This window comes from Pelophylax lessonae (genome assembly GCF_965119305.1).
Source record: "Pelophylax lessonae genome assembly, chromosome: 6".
Lineage (NCBI taxonomy): Eukaryota > Metazoa > Chordata > Amphibia > Anura > Ranidae > Pelophylax > Pelophylax lessonae.
In genome coordinates this window covers 289,058,800-289,080,300 of record NC_138773.1, presented here as the reverse complement: position 1 = coordinate 289,080,300, position 21,501 = coordinate 289,058,800, and the positions used below count along the sequence as shown (strand labels likewise).

Below are 21,501 nucleotides of genomic sequence, written 5' to 3'. Positions count from 1 at the left end.
AGCGTGGCACCATTGGCTCCCACTGCTTTCAATTAAAGTCAGTCAGCCAATGAGGAGAGAAAGGGGGCCGGGCCACGGCTCTGTGTCTGAATGGACAAAGGGAGCTGTGACTCAACAGGAGGGAGGGGCCAGGAGCGCTGAAGAGGGTTCTGAGAAGAGGAGGATCGGGGTTGCTCTGTGCAATACCCCTACACAGATAGGTAAGTATAAAACGTTTGTTATACTTAACTAAAGTATTGTTTTAAGGAAAAATAACCTAAACAATACTGTTTGTAAATCTACTTTACATAAATGTACCCCAAAATTCTATATTATTGAGAAAAAGTATAACGTGGTAAATAAACAAGAGCCCTGCAACACAGCTTGTTCACAAGTTGAAAACAGTATTTTCAATTTGCTGTGAATTTTGATTAATATAACAAAAAAGAACACTCTAGAGGTTAAATAAATATGACCCATAAAATAAAACCTTTTCTAGACTGGAAATGTAATTTTCAATAAAAAAATAAATAAAATCAGAAATAACTCACAGTGGTGAATGACCAGATGAGTTATTATTTAGCTCACTGGTGTCATAGTCCTTCAGAGAAGTGTTTTTTTTTTTTTTTTTTTTTTTTTAGCAACATTTTATTTATTTATAACATCTGAAATATTTCTCTCTTTTTATTTTATATACATTTATTCCTCTCTAAAGTAAACTGTAAATCATCTACCCAATTTTCCCTTCTTTCCTCCCTTATTGGCTGTGACAGTTTTCCGCAGCAGTTGGACTTTGATACGTATATATAAATAAAATATAACCATTATAACTGTCATTATGGAAGGTATTTTAGTCCTCTGTATACATGTGTTCTCAGTGGGAAGAATCACAGTTTGGAATCCACTGATTTTTTTTTTCCATCATGTATGGGATGCATTTCAAGGATGGATAAGACTATAATTACATGCATGAGGAAATATACCTTTTACCTAGTGATGGGCCGATCACATGTTCACAGCATGAATCGGCATGGGGCGTTTTCAAAAGATCCGCCGACTGCTGTTTTACTGCACGGCCTCAGCGGCAGTGTAATGACAATTTAGGACACAATTTGCATTCCATGTTCTCTCCAGCTGCTTTGTCTGCTTAACAAAACTGACTTTCGTGATATTTTATTTGGAACTTAGCAGAATGTGCACAGTGAGAAACAAAAAAAAATAAAAAGGAAAAGCAACAAAAGTAAATTAAAGAAACAAAAAATAAATAATTTGCTTTACATACAACAGTAACACTAAAGCAGTAAAATAAAAAAAAAAAAAAAGTCTATCAAATCCATTTTAACTTAAAGAGGAGTTCCGACCGGCCTCAAATACCTTTTTTAACTAAAAATACCCCTATAATACTAATCCATCGCCCTTTACAGAACTGCTATTCTCATACTTACAAGGTGTATAGTATTGGATTCTAGTCAAAATTGTACTTTTAAAAAGGCTGTCTGAGCGCGGCCATCTTGGATGTGGGCATCTGAAGCCTCAGTGTAATCTGCTGTATCCTTCTTCCTGATTCCAGGGAGTGTTCTGGGAGTTCTTCATGATTCCAGCCTCCTGGGAGTGACAAACAGCTCCCAGGATGCAATGCAAAGGTGGAAGTGATGTCGGTGGCCGCAGCCACAGAGAGGGGGAGAAGGGGGAAGTACAATCAAAAATTCCCCAGAAAATAAGGTAAGGGACCCCCGAAAAAAATTTAAAATGTCCAATTGTTGATCAGCATAGCGAGCACTCCAGGAATCACTAAAGTTGCAAAATAGGCCGGAACTCCGCTTTAATATTATTTCCATACTGTTGATCCAGAGGAAGGAATAACCTTGGTGATAATTTTTTTGGAACTTAGTAGAAGGTACACAGTAAAAAAAAAAGGAAAAGCAACAACATAAAAAAAAAAAAAAAACAGCAAAAAAAAATATTTTTTTAAACATAGAACTTTACCACCATAGAGGTAAGGTTGTTAAGTTTATCAACTTTGTTTTGTTCTAACAGTTTTGTAATACTGTTGATCCAGAAGATGGAAAACCGACTTTGTTGATATTTTATTTGCAACTTAGCAGATTGTGCACAGGAAGAAACAAAAAATGAAAAGCAATGAAAATAAATCAAAGAAACAAAAAATAATTTTCACATGCAACAATAAAACTTAGGCTCCTTTCACAAAATCCACTAACCTGACTGACACCATCCACTTCCCTAGTGACACCAACCTTTGCCTTGCTGACACCATCCACTGCCCTACTGACAGCAACCTCTGTCCTACTGACACCATCCACTGTTCTACACACACTGTCCTCTGCCCTACTGAAAAAAATCCACTACACTGACTGACATCATCCACTTCCCTAGTGACACCAACCTCTTTCCTACTGACACCAACCGCTGCCCTACTAACACCAACCGCTGTCCTACTGACACCATCCACTGTTCTACACATACCGTCCTCTGCCCTACTGAAAAAAATCCACTACACTGACTGACATCATCCACTTCCCTAGTGACACCGACCTTTGCCCTACTGACACCATCCACTGCCCTACTGACACTGTCTACTGCTCTACTGACTGATACTATCCACTTTTAAGGTAGACTAAGTTTATATTTTTACAGTGACATTTGTTTTATTCTATTTTTCTAAGTTTTTCTTACTATTTAGTTAGGCCTTGCTAGGTAATTTCTTTAAAAAAAAGAGATGTCAAACCCCGGTGGTCTTTGATCTCTTTCATGTTGTTCAGGTAGATCTTTGTAGGTGGGTGCAGCTTTGTGTGGCAGTAATAAGTCACAAAGTCAGGTGCAATATAAAACTTGTACTGAAGAAATTCAACAACAGTTCACAACAAACCCAGTGGGCAGACAACCCGACCAGCTGCACTCACGGTTTCTAGGAAGAGACAAGAGAAGTGTTCGGCTGGACTAACAGCGTTTGTTGAGAGGGGCAGAATGCAGCCTGGCCATCTAGAGCCCTGTGAGGAAGGTATCCAGAAGAGCTGCATCCCTTTGTTTCTCTCCTCGTCAGTAAACGTTCCCTATCACTAGTACTATCCCTACCAAGAGGGGTACCTTTCCCTACCCTATCCACTCACATAAACCACGCCAAACCTAGGAGCCGGATTCTTAAATAGGCTCTGCCTTACCTAAGATGGCTGTCCAGAGTCATATGGGGTGAAAGCATCCAATAGGATAGCTTCCCCAGTGACCCAGGAAACCATTGAGGAACCCTGCTCCTCTTGACTTGCTCTCCAACAACAGTGCCGCTGTGGAGAGCACCACCTGCAGTGGAGAAAGCAGACTGCACCTGCTTACAACTCCACCTCCTAAAGGTTGCCTACCCCCTGTCTAGTGGATGGGTGAGTATGAATACAATGTAATATAGTATGTATTGACAGTTTGCTTTGGGTTTAATGACTAAGCTACCCACTCGCATAAACAGTGCCAAACCTGGGAACCAGGGCCTTAAATAGGCTCTGCCCGACCTAAGATGACTACTAGAGTCACATGGGGTGACATCATCCAATATGATAGTCTCCCCAGTGGCCCAGGAAACCATTGAGGAACCCTACTTCTCTTGACTTGCTCTCCAACAACAGTGCCTCTGCGGAGAGTGCCACCTGCAGTGGAGAAAGTAGACTGCACCTGCCTACATCTCCACCTCTCAAAGGTTGCATACCCCTTGTCTAGTGGATGAGTGAGCATGAACACAACATGTTATAGTATGTATTGACAGTTTGCTTTGGGTTTAATGACTATGCTACCCACTCGCATAAACAGCGCCAAACCCAGGAACCAGGGCCTAAAATAGGCTCTGCCTGACCTAAGACGGTCACCAGAGTCACATGGGGTGACATCATCCAATAGGATAGCTTCTTCAGTGGCCCAGGAAACCGTATAGGATCCCTGCTTCTCTTGACTTCCTCTCCAACAACAGTGCCGCTGCGGAGAGCACCACTTGCAGTGGAGAAAGCAGACTGCACTTGCCTACATCTCCACCTCCCAAAGGTTGTATACCCCTTGTCTAGTGGATGAGTGAGAATGAACACAATGTTATATAGAATGTACTGACAGTTTGCTTTGGGTTTAATGACACTTTAATGCTGACCTCTAACATGTTTAAATGTATAAATATGGTTTCTTGAAGATTTTTTTTTTTTTAATTAGCTTAATAATTCAGGGCAAAGTAATAAAAACTTTCTCTCAGTTTACTATAAATTAAAAAAATAAAGATTTGCTTTAATTTCATATATAATAGCATTTAACTAAAAAAAATGAAGTTTTTATTTATTTTTTCACTTAATAAGAATTGTTTGGAGCGACATTAAGAGCAATTTTCAAGTTCACGATGGACCAGTTTGCCAAAAACGTTTGTACATAATCAGAGCAAATATTAGTTTGATTAAGGAGAACAATTAATCCTGCGTGTTCTTTTTCGTGTCCATAGAGGCTGTGCGACAGCATAAAGCAAATAGTTTTCCTGTAGCGGCCACCTTCCCTGTCACTCTCTGATTAACAGCGAGGTTCAAGGAGAACCGTTTTGTAACACGCTCAAGAAGAGAGTCCCAGCGGGGTGCTGACTATTTGTCTGCACCCAAGTGATGTCAAAAGTTTGTTTATGATTGTGAAAAGGACACTGGAATCACACCAAAACTTATTTTAATGGGCTGTCATATTACATTTAGTGAAGCATTAGGTAGATATAAAAATAATTATTTAAAAAAAATAATTAATCTGTGACTATGAGTACCAAAATATGACATTTTTCAACCTCCAGTAATTCCCTACACAGCAACGCTGGGATTGGGAGAGTGAGGGTTAGCACTATGAACCAGTCAAGGGTCTCTTGTTTTGCACAGTGCTGTCAGTCAAAAATGTTAACCTGCTTACAGGAGGGGAGAGCACACATACAGCCTCATCTGCTTCTTCTTCATTGTCTAATCACAGACTGGAAAGGTCTCTGGACCAAGTTGTAACTGCAATGGTCAGCAGAGAGCATCACAAGACCAGCTGAAGAGAATCTTAAATTTGGCAGGATTTCAACTGTGTGTGTAGGTATTTTCCAAGAGTTCAGCTTTACATTTCTTAAAAACCAAAAGAAAAAAATTAACTCGCTTTGAGACTACAAGGAAAACCTACCTACATAAATATAAAAACAGTTTAAAGAGAACCTGAATTAAAGTGATACTAAAGTCTCACTTTTTTTTTTCTAAAAATAACAAACGTTATACTTACCTGCTCTGTGCAGTGGTTTAGCACAGAGCAGCCCGGATCCTCCTCTTCTCAGGTCACACGCTGGTGCTCCTGGCTCCTCTGTCCTGCCAGACACCCAAGCAGGCACGCACCCGATCATCCGCTCTGTGTGTCTATTCACACATGAAGCCACTGTTAAGCCCCGCCCATCCGCCTCCTGATTGGCTTGCTGGCTGTGATTGACAGCTTCCGCTGCTGCCAAAAGCCAATCAGGAGTGCGAGTCCCTGGAGAAGCAAGGCTCTCCTGGACATTGCTGAATCGGGAGGGGACTCAGGTAAGTATTAGGGGGGTCAGGGGGCGGCTACTGCACACAGAAGGTTTTTTAGCCTTCATGCATAGAATGCATGAAGGTAAAAAAAACTTGTGCCTTAACAACCACTTTAGGTAAAAGGTACTACTAAAATAGCCAGTGTCTGGATACCAGGGGAGGGCTGGGAAGGGGGGCAGGGTGGCAATTGCCCCCTGGGCTGCTCTGATGCAAAAAGGCCACCCTCGGGGCTGGATGAATGTAGGGGCCAGACGCTGTATACAGCTGCTGGTCGCCGCTACACAATGTTATATTTGTAGAGCTGCAGCGGAGCGGTATGAGTGAGCAGAGTACGCTCCTGCACGCAGCTAGCACAATACTAACAAAGTCACTTCCCTGTCAGGCAGAGTGATCTCCTCCCGACAGGAGCTTTCTAGGCCCCACCTGGTGTGATGTCACGTATTTCTGTTAAACCTCCTTTGCTGCTATTAACATTAAATTATGTTACCACATTGCATCATGTTTGTCTTGCTTCATAACATCAATATCCGTTATAAAACCAGGTGGGCATGGATGGAGAGCTGATTCAATAGTTCAATGAGCCACTTGACTGGACTTGCTCCCCAGGCCTAAGGTTGCCAGCCCTCCCCTGCTGGATACCCTTAGGAATGAGGCAGTAAAGCCACTCAGCTAGAAGGGTGGAAGGGGGCCTGGTCTCTGGCTGCCACCCACACACTGAGGAGAGTTAAAAGGCTAAGACTCATTTTGTCTGGAAGGTTAGTCTATGTTAGGGGTGTTCCGGCTGCTCGCTATGGCTACATGCGCGGACTGTCACCCGCTAACTCGCAGCAAACAAAATTGCAATCATAAACCTCAACACCTAAAAGCAGCTAAATACAAACTCAAGACAGAGCCACAAGTGTGACGTCATCATGCTAGGGGTGTTCCTGGGAGTTTGAGGAAGTAGAATTAATCTGTATTAGCCATAGAAAGTGGTATATGGGAATTTTATAAGCGATCCATCAGCCTATATGAATGGGAGTATTCCTAATATTTTATTATAATAAACTTTTTTTTATGGAAAGCACAATGATGTGTCTATGTTTTGTGGAGCTATGGTGGGACTGGTGATATTCCTGTGGAGGAGGAGGAGTAACTCTTGAGAGGCTTGTGTGCCTACACACCTTAAGAGCTGTGCCTAGAGAAACCCTTAAGGAGAGAGGATAGAGGATTAAAATGGTTCTAAAGGCAGAAGGTTTTTTACCTTAATCCAAGCGAAATGTTTGGGGCCTTTCAAAAACACATCAAGCTTTTTTCTCAGCATAGACAAGAAAACTCACGTTTAAATAACTTTGTCCAAAATCATAACTTTTCAGGTTGGAAAAAGCATTGGCTTCATCTCAACACTTAGACTCAGAAAGGGTGGAAGGGTGGAGAGGTGAGCTTAGCGGCTCACCATCGGAACAGCCGCCGTTTGAACCCGAAAAAGCCGGTAGTTTAATGATGATGTCATGCAAGAAGATGGCAGCAGGGGACCGAGCAGGGGGAAGAAGGGATGAGGATCTCTGCAGATCTCTGCAGAACAACGCTGGTTCCCCTGGGTGGATGGGTATCTTAACTGTGCAGGAAACTGAACCAGGTAAGTAGGGGTGGGTTTCTATAATTTAGAGAAAAAAGGCTAGCCATGTTTTAGTTGAATACCCAATCATGTGGAGGGGCATTAAAAAAATACATATCTGCTGTAGCTTCTAAGCCCTGCTTTTACAGGTACATTTCTATTGGCCATTAAGGCTGCTCATCATTGATGTGCCAATAGAAATGTAGCAAGCTCCAAAACTACCCAGAAGAGTTAGAGTTTTGCCCATCTTGACAGTTTGAGTTTGGGCTGTAAAGTGGTTACTTCCTATTACTTTGTTAAGGCACCCACATTGTGTAAACAAAGTAATAATATAATAAAAGATTGATTATAAAAACCCTCAGCATTTCCAAGATCTTCTTGATGCAACACCTTGATGCATGCAGGAGCATAGGCATGTGCAAGGTGTCCTTAACTGAGAACATGCATAACTGGGTACGTGGAAATGAGAAGGTGGGGGTGTAGGATTAGATCTGTAAATATTTTTTTTTTTTTAATGTTTTGTTAAATTAGGTTATTGTCTATCATCATTATCAATATTGATTGAGGCGATAAGGTTTTTAATCAACTAACTTTGCTTAACCATATTGCTCAACACATGTCTTTCCAATTCCCAGTTGACATGTTCAGTCAGAGTTAGACTACTCCCTGCTTACAGCACTTACTGTCTCTTTTCTTTTTGTTAGAAGTGTATCATTTTCCAAATAATATTTCTTGGATAATGTTACTTAATAAAAATAAATAAATTGACCAAAAGATGGTTTTAACCCTGTCCTCCCAATTTTCTATTAGGCCTCCCCTAATCCCTAGATTCAAGACTTAAATCTTGTTTTTCTAAGAGATTTACCGTGATAGTAAGCCCATGCCCCAATATATGCAACCACAACTATCTAAAGATAAAGTAGGGGTTTCCAGGCTAATTTGGGACAAGGAAAGCCAGAGAACCAATACATTAAAATTGAATCATTTATTGAATGTATTTAAAATAAAATTTGTACATACAGGGGGATGTATAAAGACATATATAAAACATCCCTCATGTGCAAGACATATATCAATTAAAAACTCCAGCACAGAAATATCTCCCTATTACGGGAGCAATACATGCTTCCAGCTGATGTTAGTGCCAGAAGTCTTGGTGATATTCGGTTTGTGGGTCCCAATGAGCCAACGCGTTTCGCATCAGGCTCCGTCAGGGCCAGAGAGACCGAGCAATACCGATATGTCTTGCTGTAAATGGAGATAAGATAACAAGTAGGGAGAATTCCAATCCCTAAGGTTAAGTATAAAATTATAGGTGTGGAGTTTTTTCTATATTTTTCTCCTAGATGGATAGTATAGAACCCCCAAATATCGGTGACAATCATTTCATCATGTCCTTTGTATGGATCTATTTCCTCTTCCTGGTTCATAGATTGTTAAATTAGGTTATTGGCTATCATCATTATCAATATCGATTGAGGCGATAAGGTTCTTAATCAACTAACTTTGCTCAACCATATTGCTGAAAGCATATGTCTTTCCAATTCCCAGTTGACATGTTGGAGTGGTCAGAGTTAGTCCCCGATCACACTGGGGCAACCTGTGAGGCGACCTGGTCGCCTCACAGGTCGCCGTAGGTCGCCTTCCATAGGAAAGCTGCGGACCCGTTCTAATAGGAGCGACACAAGTCGCTCCGACTTAGAAAAAGGGTCCGGAGCCTCATTGGGGCGACCCGGAGTGACCATCATAGACTTCAATGTTATGAAGTCCGTGCCGGCCGCTCCGAGGTCGCGGCGCGCTGCTCGCACCGCAACCTCGGAGGGCGCCCCTGGAAGTCGGATCCCCCCAGTGTGAACGGGGCCTTAGACTACTCTCTGCTTACAGCACTTACTATCTCTTTTCTTTATGTTAGAAGTGTATCATTTTCCAAATAATATTTCTTGGATAATGTTACATAATAAAAATAAATAAATTGACCAAAAGATGGTTTTAACCCTGTCCTCCCAATTGTCTATTAGGCCTCCCCTAATCCCTGGATTCAAGACTTAAATCTTGTTTTTCTATTGTTAGTTCTTTTTCTCCACCTATTTGATATTAAAGCCCCATAAAAATTATAGATTACTCTTATGTATATTTATACTTTTTGTTTTTGCACAAAAAAAAAAAAAAGATCGTCTAAAATGTGTCTCTCATGGTTGTGCGGTGACTTTATTTTTAGGTAGTTATGTAATTGCCCACTCTCTGTTACAATGCACATTTTTTATGGCAACACAGGCTGTCATTTTCCTGCCAGCTTCTGAAGCGGATTTAAGAAAAGCTCCTGCCAGATCTGGATTCCCTAATGTACAACTGGATAAAATATTAGTGGATTTCAGATCAGAATTAGTTATCTGAAAGGTCATGCTAAAGTAATGATAGACAGGCAAACAGAGGGATAGAGAGAACGAGAGAGAAATAGATAGATAGATAGATAGATAGATAGATAGATAGATAGATAGATAGATAGATAGATAGATAGATAGATAGATAGATAGATAGATAGATAGATAGATAGATAGATAGATAGATAGATAGATAGATAGATAGATAGATAGATAGATAGATAGATAGATAGATAGATAGATAGATAGATAGATAGATAGATAGATCTTACACTTTATATGAATATTTTCCCCAGCCCTTAGTGAATGTGGTGAGATTTAACTTTGCCCAGAATAACCAATTATGTGCATGGAAAATAGAAAAAAAATGGCATTTTTGCTTGCTCATAATTGAATGGAAGTCAGCAGAGCTTCACACATTTTCTAAACTCTGGGGAAAACTCCTTTGCAAAGTGTAACTTCTTTTGCAAAGTGAACAGTCTTTTTGCCTTCAGTTATAATCAACCTCATAGCAAGCAATGAGATAAAATGATGCAGGATGACAGAATGCTGGGATTAAAGCACACAATTAGGTTCTACACAATATAGTACAGCATAGTCATTATCCACAAATAATGCCCAATTCTGATCACATACAATACAAGCTATTTTCTTGAAAGCTTTCTAAGAGAAGGAGCAAGAACAAAGGAATAAACACATATAACAATTTGCACAAACAATAGTTACATAAAAACTTAAGAGGAGTAATAGATACCAATAAAATGTCCAATAATAAGTACAAGTAAAAGGTTATATAAAAGGTTGACACCTTATTCTGTTGGCAATACAGCTTCTGCATACATATGGTCTCCACCTGAAAAGCCACACCCCCTAAACGTGTTTCACCCCAATGAGGCTTTCTTAGGAGGATACAGTAGGTCACAGTAGATTGCGTTGAAACACATTTAGAGAGTGTCGTTTTTCATGTGGAGACAATATGTATGCTTCTATATCGACCTAGACAATCCTGCCAACACCCCAAAAGAGCGTATGGTCTCAAAAAAAGGGAAAGAAAGTGGGGCTTTATCAGTGTTGAGTACCCCATTCAGCAAAAAAAATACATAAATCGTAAAACTTCTAGCTTTATTCATATCAAATACAATTAAAATTAATTAAATAATATCAATCATGGTAAATAGAATCAATACAAAATATTGCACACATTCATTGAACAATCCAATCCAAAAAAAAGTCACCCCCCTCAGTCTAAAGAAGCTCGACCTCTCCCATAGATCTGCTGTAAATACAATGTGACCAATGTGCACGCAAGAGGGCACAGATCTACTCCCAACATGTTTCGCCTGTCCGGCTTCCTCAGGGGTATTAGGTGAAGAGGGTTTAAATAGGTGACTATTTTTTCTTCTCTTTTTTCCTGATAGTCTTTAGACTAAGGGGGTGACTTTTTATGGATTGGATTGTTCAAAGAATGTGTGCAATATTTTGTATTGATTCTTTTTGCCATGATTAAAATTAATTCATTCATTTTAATTTTATTTGATATGAATAAAGCAAGAATTTTTAAGATTTATGTATTTTTTTGCTTAATGGGGTAGTTAACACCGATAAAGCCCCACTTTCCTTCGCTTTTTTTGATACAGTATGTATGTTTCACTGTCAACAGAAAAAAGTATCACAACAAAATGTGACTCTCATCGTCTTACATGCTGTATATGTAATTTCATTGGCCAATTGCCTCTCCAAAAAAAAAAAAAAAAAAAAAAAAATAATAGCTAGTCAGGGAGGCTAGCGTTAGAAGGCTGTTATAAGCTTTTTTTTTTTTTTTTTGGGGAGAGGTGGAAGGGGCAGGATTGTCAATATATAAAGTTTACTTATAATAGTTATATAAGATTGTTAACGACTTGAACTATGCTTTCATATGCTTATTGAAACTTGAATAAAATGGTAATACACACAACAAAAAAAAAAGAAGGCTGCTAGAAGCTGTAAAAATATGTTGAAACCGATAAAAAGAAAATAAGTCCTAGAATAAATGAAAGAAAAAAAATCTGTGTTAATAATTTATTGGTGCATTTAGTAATAACTGCTGTCAACAAGGTAAACTTCTATGGCTGCTCTTAGATAACAAGAAGCCAAGATGTTTAATCAAGACAGTTCAAGAAGGAAGCTCACTAGAGACGAATGCTTATTTTTATTATTACGGAATAAGACATTGGAGGAAAATAATGTAATCTCAGACTGGAAGGCATCAATCCTTAAAATGAATGTTCGGTTTGGAATATGCATAAGTTAACATTCCCATCATCTGCTTACAAAAAAGCTGCAACCTAATTGTCTTATAAAAGTGTCCCGTCATGAAAGACGCTTTCCTCTCTTTTGGCAAAGAAAAAAAAAGTAGATTAAAACAACTGGAACAAAAGCTGAGACTTTACAAAGCTTCTGCCATAATCTGGAAAGATACAGGATGAGGGACGTGTGGTGCCTTCTAAACAGAAAACAGCAGGCGGATAGCTCATGCCTTAAAAAGAACTCCAGACAAACATGTGAGTAATGTTCCACCTACCAAAATAACTGTACATGTTGTTCAGCCTAGAGGGTAACACCATTGTTCAGTTTCTTTAGCTTAGAAGTTTTCTTTGTCACCCTGTAATGATCAATCTTGAAGCATCACTACCAGCTGGACGTTATTCAGCAACTCAAGTCATGCTGCAGTGCACACCTGTTCTCTTTAGGAGGGCTTTAAGAATATGTCACGCCAACATTTTATATTCTTGATATGTGCCTGCTGTATCATGTACTTGTATGAAAACTCATCTTATTCTTTTTGTGTTGCTTCCTTTGTGTTCCTGTCAGTCCAATAAAAACTGGCCACACTAGGTATGAGAGCACAGAGTGGTCAGTTTCTCGGCTGGCTCTCCTCCAATAAACCGACGTGTGCTGGCACAACCCCCCTCCCACCCCCACCCCCGCAGCCATTCACTAGAGAGACCAGTGTGCTACTGTTTCTTCTGCCCAAGCTCTCTAAACTCCTTAGGGGTATGTGTAAAAGAGGGAAAAAAATTATAAAGTTTTTAATATGAGTACACAAATGTTTTGCTTTCATTTCTATTTGAAACTGAATAGGTTATTTTACGAGGTGACGGTTTATATGTATTTTAAATTAGACTTTAGCAAATGCAATCTCTGGCTGATCAAATGCTCCGTCAATCTGATTCCAGCCTGGCTACCCTGCCGTTTAGATTTCTTGCTTTAAACTACTTGGACTGTATTTGGACTCCATCATAATAAGGCCCATAGACCATTGCAGTTAGCCCTGCTCACTACTCACTCAAAGATATAGCGAGCAGATAACAAATTATAGACAATACAGAAAGCATTTCAAAATGTACCAACGTAGCACTAAATCGTCTATAGAGCACATCAGAAACAGAATGTAAACCCTCCGTGAAGCCCACGGCCTAACATTTCAGAGCTGAATATTGAACAGATAAATTCTCAGGACACATTCAGGTAAACTCCCCCACCCCACCGGCATCCATCTCATGGCCGGCTACCGGGGAAGGGAAGCCCCCCCTAAGCGCCACGGAATGCCGCGGCAGACACCAGAGGGTCCACTGGCGGTACTTCCCCCAAAGGGGTGTCACACAGCATCACTCCAGGAAACTGACTAAACAACCTTATAAGGAGCCAATAATATAATAGCCAATACCTAGAAGCGGTAAAGAGGATGAAGAAACATATAGACGGTATGCCTAGAGTCGAGAAAAAAAAAGGAGGAGCTATGGAAAATAGACAAAGAAAGAAAAAGAAGGGGGAAGGGGACCAGGGTGAAAAAGAATAATTAGTCTTTTTATCATTTAGCATTGCTAACTCTCTGCACACTGTGGTTCCATACATTGACTCCTACATCACGGCTGTGTCCTGCAGTAACAGAGGTCCGAAGATGAGTGGTGGAAAAGGTAGGAGTGACAAGGATGCTGAGTAGAGCACCTTTATTTATTTATTACAGGTATTTATATAGTGCCAACAAGTTCTGAATCTGCTTTACATATACAGTATATAGATATTGTTCATTCACATCAGTCCCTGCCCTCAAGGAGCTTACAATTTAAGGTTCCTAACTCACATAAATACCATCACCAATTTAGACAGGAGCCAATTAACCTATCAGCATGTCCTTGGAGTGTGGGAGGAAACCAGAATACCCAGCGGAGGCCCACGCAGGCACAGGGAGAACTAAATTCAAGGTAGGTGCCATGGTTGGGAATAATACCAAAGACCCCATTATTGTCAGGCAGAAGTGCTAACCACTTAGTCACTGTGCATCACTTTTAGGGATTTTAACCCTAAGAGGGTCACTTTAACTAATATTATCTGTGCCTTGTTTTTTTAGTTTTTTAACATCTACCTGGTTTTCAGCTCTAGCCACTTCCAGCCTAAGGACGTCATATGACGTCCTCGACTTTGAGTCAGACATCATTCAGATATCATCTTTTGCAGCTGGCGATTCCCTGCACCGTAAGAACAATCATAGTGGCAGTCCAGCTGCTGGATCATTCATACAGTCAGCGGGAGGGGACAACCCCCCCTCCTACCGCCCTCCGGGGCTTCTACCGGCTCGCCAGTGCGAATGACTAGAAGGAATCTGCTGGCGGCAGAAGTACACCCCTGATGACATCACTCTATGACGAAACGCGTCGGGATTTGGCTGGCGCCTTGACGCATGCGCAGACGAGGGACAGGGCGGCCATTTTGATGGTGGGATATCCACACAACTTAACCGCTGTTTGCTGATCTTGAACAACCTAAATGTAAGCTGCTTTTCGTTCATGTCTCAATAAATTATTTGATATGCTACACCATGAGGGGATTCTCTCTTTATATTTCCCGAGTGTTTGAAGGAGACTTTGGGGGAACCCAATCTGGTCGCCAGTGAGAGGAAGTGTTTGGATATGATCGGTCCTTTCCTGCCACTGTCTTCAATATACTCTGGGCATGTTTTGACCCTGTGGGGTCTATCAAGTTGGTAAGAGTACCCTATTATACTGCTCGGTGGTGGTCTTTCCTGTTTTGCACCCCTCCATATCTACAGTTTATGTGGACTCTGCCAGTACACTTGGGACTTGATTTTTTCCTGTTTATCAGCATTTCTTGTGTATTTTGGACTAGCCACCATTCCATATCACCTTAGAGAATACCTAGGACCAGATGGTCTCCGGCAGTCTCTATGACTCTCGGAGACCCGAACGTGACGTTATGATGTCCCGTCCAGCCTGGCAGTTGTAAATACTGCCGTGGATCTATGGTTGTCACCCAATCTGGATTTCAAATATGCCAGTCTTTGTTCATCTTCATTACCTAGGAGATGGGGGATAAATTGCTTACAGAAGAAAGAAAACATTGTTTTTCTCTTAGTTCAGCTCACAGAAAGTGACAAGGACACTCCATATGTTATATTCAGAATTATGGCCTAATTCAAACATTATGGATAGGACTTTCTCAGCAAAGTTGCGTTTGACCTTGAACCAAAACTTTGTTATAAATGTTCTTAACCTGAAAAATGAAAACAAAAGCAGACACCACATCTAAGAACTGGTAAACTGCAATATACTACATTTTGGTTCTCGGGTTTAGTTATCCTTTAGGATGTCTTTCATGGGCACTGATTATATTTAGGATTGCTTTGGAAATTGGAATGTAATTGATGACATGAAGCATCCTTTACTGCTGCGTATTACCCAAAATTCTGATTTTTTTTTCTAAGGTTTAGTACAGCTGCAGTGTTTGCTGTAGACCATTCGTAGCTCAGTGATTGCATTCAGCTGTTGCCTGGAACTGCTTTTTAAATACAAAGGTTCCTAACACGGTAATAACAGATCATATATGAACATTGGGAAGAATATGCACTCTTTACTTTTTACTTTGAGAAATGACTGTAGTCACACAAAGTCAGGGCGGCCATCTGTTATATTCAGCAATATGGCTTCATTCAAGGATTATGGATAGAACTTTCTGTGCAAAGTTGTGTTTCCAAGCTGTTCTTGTCAGCCTTAAACCCATTGCCGTGATGCATTTTAATATCAATCAGGGGAAGCTGAGACTGACAAAAGTCCACATATGGGTGACAAGCTGTTTCTTCCATAAATATTTTTACATTATTCCAATCAAGGCTTCAAAAGGGATTTAGTTTGCAAATGCCTATCATCCTACTGACTGATAGAGTCAGAAAATAGATGTGACAATTACAATATTATGATTTGTCTTGTTCAATTAAAGGGGGCTTCTCCATTTAGTTTCCCTTACTTACAGTACTTATGAGAAAGAAAGATGGCTGGAGTTAGGCTTTAAAATCACAAACAAGCAAGTTGTGGAACAGAATGTTCCATATTTAAGTTATTGTAAAGTGTGTGTATTCCACAATGGCAAGGTTGGAATATTATAAACAATGCTGAAGAAGTCTCAAAGAAAGAGTAAGACCCAATAGTATAGCCACCACTGTTACCCACTCACCCAGTGCTATTATATTATAAAGAAAAAATGATACAAAAATGATACATATATATACCACCCCGTATAGGTGTAGCTGCTGCTATAAAAATAAATCAGATAATATACAACATATGTGCTGAGCTGCTCAGAATGAAAGACATGCACCTCCTGAAAAGCAAATCACACTAGCAGCGCTAATCACAGTCTTTTATATTCCAACTGGGATTTAGCAGATCCTGATTGGATGTTCAGATGGGTGCACAGTCTATTGGTAGGGTCAGAAAATTATGTCCTTAACTCCAGTGCTTAATATTCATAACATGCACCTTCACCGCACCTTATGTGACACCCCTTAGGCAGTGCTCACTCGCTGACTGAATTATTTTACTGCGCCTTTAAGAAACCACCATGGGATCAAGCGTGCTGCGTCCTTGAACCATTAATTGCTCAGCGCCATAAGGGAGAAGAAGATATCTTATGTTTGTCCCCAATCCACACAGTATTCCAAATAAGGCACTCCAATTCAAAAATGCAATGTAAGCTAGAGAAGAGTGCAGAGGGTATGGCGGCTGTCAATACTTGTTGGAGAGGTGTGCATAGGATATGATGATGGGCAGTTTATGCTAGAGAGGAGTACAAAGGGTATGATGATGGGCAGTGTATGCTAGCTAGGAGTGCAAAGGATATAACGATAGGCAGTGTTTGATGGAGAGGAGTACAAAGGGTATAATGATGGGCAGTGTATGCTAGAGAGGAGTACAAAGGGTATAATGATGGGCAGTGTATGCTAGAGAAGAGTGCAGAAGATATTATAATGGGCAGTGTATGCTAGAGAGGAGTACAAAGGGTATGATGATGGGCAGCGTATGATGGAGAGGAGTACAAAGGGTATGATGATGGGCAGTGTATGATGGAGAGGAGTACAAAGGGTATGATGATGGGCAGTGTATGCTAGAGAGGAGTACAAAGGGTATGATGATGGGCAGTGTATGCTAGATAGGAGTGCAAAGGATATAACGATAGGCAGTATATGATGGACAGAAGTACAGAGGTTATTATGATGATGGGTAGTGTATTCTAAAGAGGAGTGCAGAAGTTAAGATGATGGTCACTGTATTCTAGAGAGGTGTGCAAAGGGTATGATGATGGGCAGTGTATGATGGAGAGAAGAGCAGAGGTTATGATGATGGATAGTGTGTGGTAGAGAGAAGTGTAGAGGGTATGACAGTGGCCAATGCTTTTTGGAAAGCATGAACACTTTGTGCAGAACAGTACAATACAGGGGCAGCTGCGCCCAATTTATGGACACACTGTATGCTAGGCACAATGTATGCTAGAGAGGAAAGAGGAGGGTATGAAGGCGGTCATAGCTTGTTGGAGAGGAGATTGAAGAGGGTCTCATGGTGGACAATTTGTGCAGAAAAGTAGTGCGATGGGTACAGTACAGGGATAGGTGTGTCCAGTGTATAGACATACTGTATGTAGACACAGTGTATGCTAGAGAGGGGTACAGAGGGTATGACAGCAGGCAGTGCTTGTTGGACAGGCATGCAGAGGGTATGATGATGGGCAGTGTATGCTAGATAGGAGAAGGTATAACATGAGGTAATGATTGTTGGAAAGGATTGCAGAGGGTATTCTTGTGCACAGTTTTTGCAGGAAAGAAGTGCAGTGACAGATGCGTCCAGCACCCAGGGCTAGGATGTAAAACCGCTACCTCTTCTGATGCTGCTAATGCATGATATAGAATGAGCATGCCACATTGGATGTGTTATTCACCCCCTTGCTCTGGTTGCCTGTGTTTGTTTTTTCATTTTCACTGAGCATGCATGACCAATTGCTTGCTTCCAAACAGCTGGTAGGTGGTTGAGCATGCACAGTGCATTTTTTTGTGTCAGCTGTGAACAATTGGAGCATTTTGTGACAGCAGTAGCTGCCAGAGAAGACATGAAGTAGTGGCCTGTTGTTTGTCAGCCACAGATCTGCAGTGTGTGTGTGGGGGGGTAGCACAGCTTGCCATGTATGACCCCACTGCATCACAGCACTGCACCCGGGGTGGCTGGCCCTCCTAACCTCCGTGTCCCAGTTTTAGGAGGACATGATGCTGGGAAGTATGTGCAGAAAAGTAGCACAAAGGATATGACAGGGGTAGCAATGGCAGCAATGGAATGTGGAAGACATGATGGCATGTGCAGAAGAGGAGCAGGATGGGTATGATGGCGGGCAATATGTGCACAAAATAACTGGTGAAGAGTGAAGAGCGTGTGTGTGTCTGCGGTGGTTTGGAGAATATAATACCAGGAAGTATGTGCAGAACCAGAGTGGAATATATTTCAGCTTCACACTGACCTTCTTTTCCAAGTGAATGTCAACATATGTCAACATGTGCACTTCGGCAGAATATTATATAAAATATATTAATATATATATATATATATATATATATATATATATTTTTTTTTTGGGCAATTTCGGAACGGGCACAAACAGCATCGTCAGCTTCAAGTGACAGGGAATATATATACCAATGGCAATACATTTGTTCCAAAAAGGTCACTGTACTCAGCAATGCAATCTCACAGAACAAAATGAAATGATGGCACTGAGAATAGAAGTGTACACAAAAATCAAACACTTCCTGAAGATTTACACATTTACGGCTGATGTTTAGGTATCAGACAGAGAACGTTCAGCAGAACTATAATTAGAAAAGCCAAGTAGGTGATTTTTGTTGTGCCTCCAACATAACATTTGTAACTTCCATAAGGTCTGAGGTCCCCATTAGGAAATACCAAGAAAATACAGATTTCAGCTCTGCCGGTTACAAAGTTAAAAAAACATCTTCTTAATGTTAGCACTGTGATAACCTCTGCGCTCAGTAAAAACTCACACAATGGTGTCCTTAAAGTGTTACTAAACCCACAACGTTAAAATCCATCTCTATTTGCAGTAAGGCATGCTTGTTATACTCACTGTAAAGACTTGATGCTTACAATGTACTTCCAGCAGAGTTAGCGAGTAAGACAACAGTCAGTGAATATTAAATGATAAAAAAAAAAAAAAATAGGGCATATATATATATATATATATTGTGAGGGGATTAGCTCGGTGGCGGGTGTGGATGACCCCTTGGGGGGGTTAGTTACACAGGGAGATAGCCGAGAAGTGGTTGCAAACAACAGTTTGGTTTATTCATGCAATTTTCTTCACCAGACTGCAAGCGTCAAAAACATCCAAAATAAAATAAAACACAAAATAAATCCTTGCCACTGTGGGTGGCTACCTTCTCACACACAGGAACCTACCTACGGAGTCTGTCCCCAACCTACTGTTGGGCAGACTTGGCTGATCATATAGCAGACTATCAATAGTCCATTTATTTTCTCTTCACATAGAGAATGTCCCTTTTCTCTTCACACAGCACATGTTCATTGGACTTTCCTTTCACATAGAAAACATCCATTGGTTTTTCTCTTCACACTCTTCACATAGAAATAGTTCATTTTCTCACCTTGAGAAGTCTTCACCTTTTTACCCTCCTCAGCGCACATCGCTTCAGGAGGTCTTCCCCATGCTCACACAGCTTCAGGGGGCATTCCTTCTCCCATGCTCACACAGCGTCCGGAGGCAGCAATCCTTAGACTTCCTCTGGACAAATTATAGAGGCCTTAATTTCCTCATTCTGAACAGCTGAAGTCTGTTCACCGTCCTTAGACAGTTCTGGCTACCTTTGCAGCCGACACCCTATAGTAATTGGTGAATTTTCTAAACCAGGTGGAAATGTATCTCCTGTCTGTGACTACATCCACAGATTTACCTGACTTCCTGTCACAATATATATATATATATATATATATATATACACTGTATATAATGTAATGTTAAAAAGTAGCCCTTTTTTATTTAACCTGCTATATATTGTGGCATGCAAATAATAGCTCAGCTCAGGTCCATTTTAATACAATTATTCCTAGTTTTCCATCATTTCAACGTTTTATTGTGTACATTTCCAAACCAACCTAAGAAAAACGATTTTTAGTATGTTAATAATGCATTTATACTAGATATACTTGATTTCTCAAAGTGAAATACAGAAAGTTTTTTTTCTATTTCTCATTTTGTTCAGCATATAACCTACTTTTACACTGTTATTTACTTGGCTCAATAACAATCATTATGATCTTCTAAACGCTTGTTGTATATAGATTTACAGATTCAAGGGAGTTCACATTGTATGGGAATAATGAGTTCCTTACAGATGTATCTGGGTGGATTTGTGTCTTTCAAAAAATTTGCTCTTATAAATGAAAGATACAATTTATATGAACTGATAATATATATATATATATATATATACTGTATATAACTTTTTCACCGAGTGTGGAGGTGTTTTTCCCCAGCTCTGTAATTTTAAAACGTATGTAATAAAAGTTTATCTTTTAATGACTATGTGTATCAAGTCTATCTTATGATGTGCCTTTGAAAATCCAGCGTTTTAATGTTTAGTTGGTTTCCAACAAACATTTCTCTTTTCTCTATATAATTTGGATGATGGCACCAGGCTGGTATCTCATCCTGGTTTATATATATATATATAAAGACATATGAACCTATTTTTCTTTGAATGTGCATTACTGAAAAGTTGACACTTCATGGAAGTAGAATTTTGACAAATGCAATGTCGTGAAGTCATTCCCGAGGACACGAGAGATGAACTATCATATCTCAGTAATCAAGGCAATGAGGGTGACAGCAGCCAGACTAGCCGATCAGATACAGGAGTACATTTTCTTTTATATCTGTGGCACTTTCCTTCTCTGGTTCCTTTGGAAAGGACCTATCAGGACAGAGCTGCCACTTCTCACCTGATCATAAACGGCAAAGTTCCAAATCTTTAAAGCCTTACATTAAATCTTGCACAGTTGTACAGGATCTTCTCCTGAACTGAAATTGCTTACTTTGGTTTCACTGCAGACTGTGAGCCTTCAAGGTGTGCATTAGAAAGCTACAACAAGTCAGTCAGAGCCCTTCTGCATTATCTAGCTCTTTTCTTTTTTTAATTATGGAGGCTCAATATCACATGTGGGCACTACCAAATTAATCCTGCCTAGGAATGCCCACTCATCCAGACTAACATCCACCCATCGAGGCATTGTGATTTATTCATAACTCCTCCCATGAGCAGCACACACACACCCAATGCAAGAGGAGCACAAAGTAAAAGCCACGCCTCTCCTTGTCCACAGCGGTAATTGACAGCGGCTGTGAGGGTGTCAGTGTGCCCACACACTGTGAGGGCAGTGTGTGTGACTTTCTGAATGGCTGCATGCAGAGTTGTAGAAGACAGCGGTTGCGGCACATAGAGGGGAGACTCCATAGGTCCTGGCGGCACAGGGGGCACAGAGAGAACAGAAATAAGGCTGCATGGTCAGGATAAAATTGAAAAAGGAGCTCCGAGAAGGAAAATAAATAAATAAATAAATAAAATGCATGCAAGTTCTGC

General features: G+C 40.4%; 1 protein-coding gene across 6 annotated transcripts in view; it reads right to left on the bottom strand.

Moving 5' to 3' along the window:
* The window catches only part of LRP1B (LDL receptor related protein 1B), a 2,177,452-nt gene that overhangs the window by 1,171,185 nt on the left and 984,766 nt on the right, over nt 1-21,501 (bottom strand). The gene's annotated exons all lie outside the window — the stretch shown is intronic.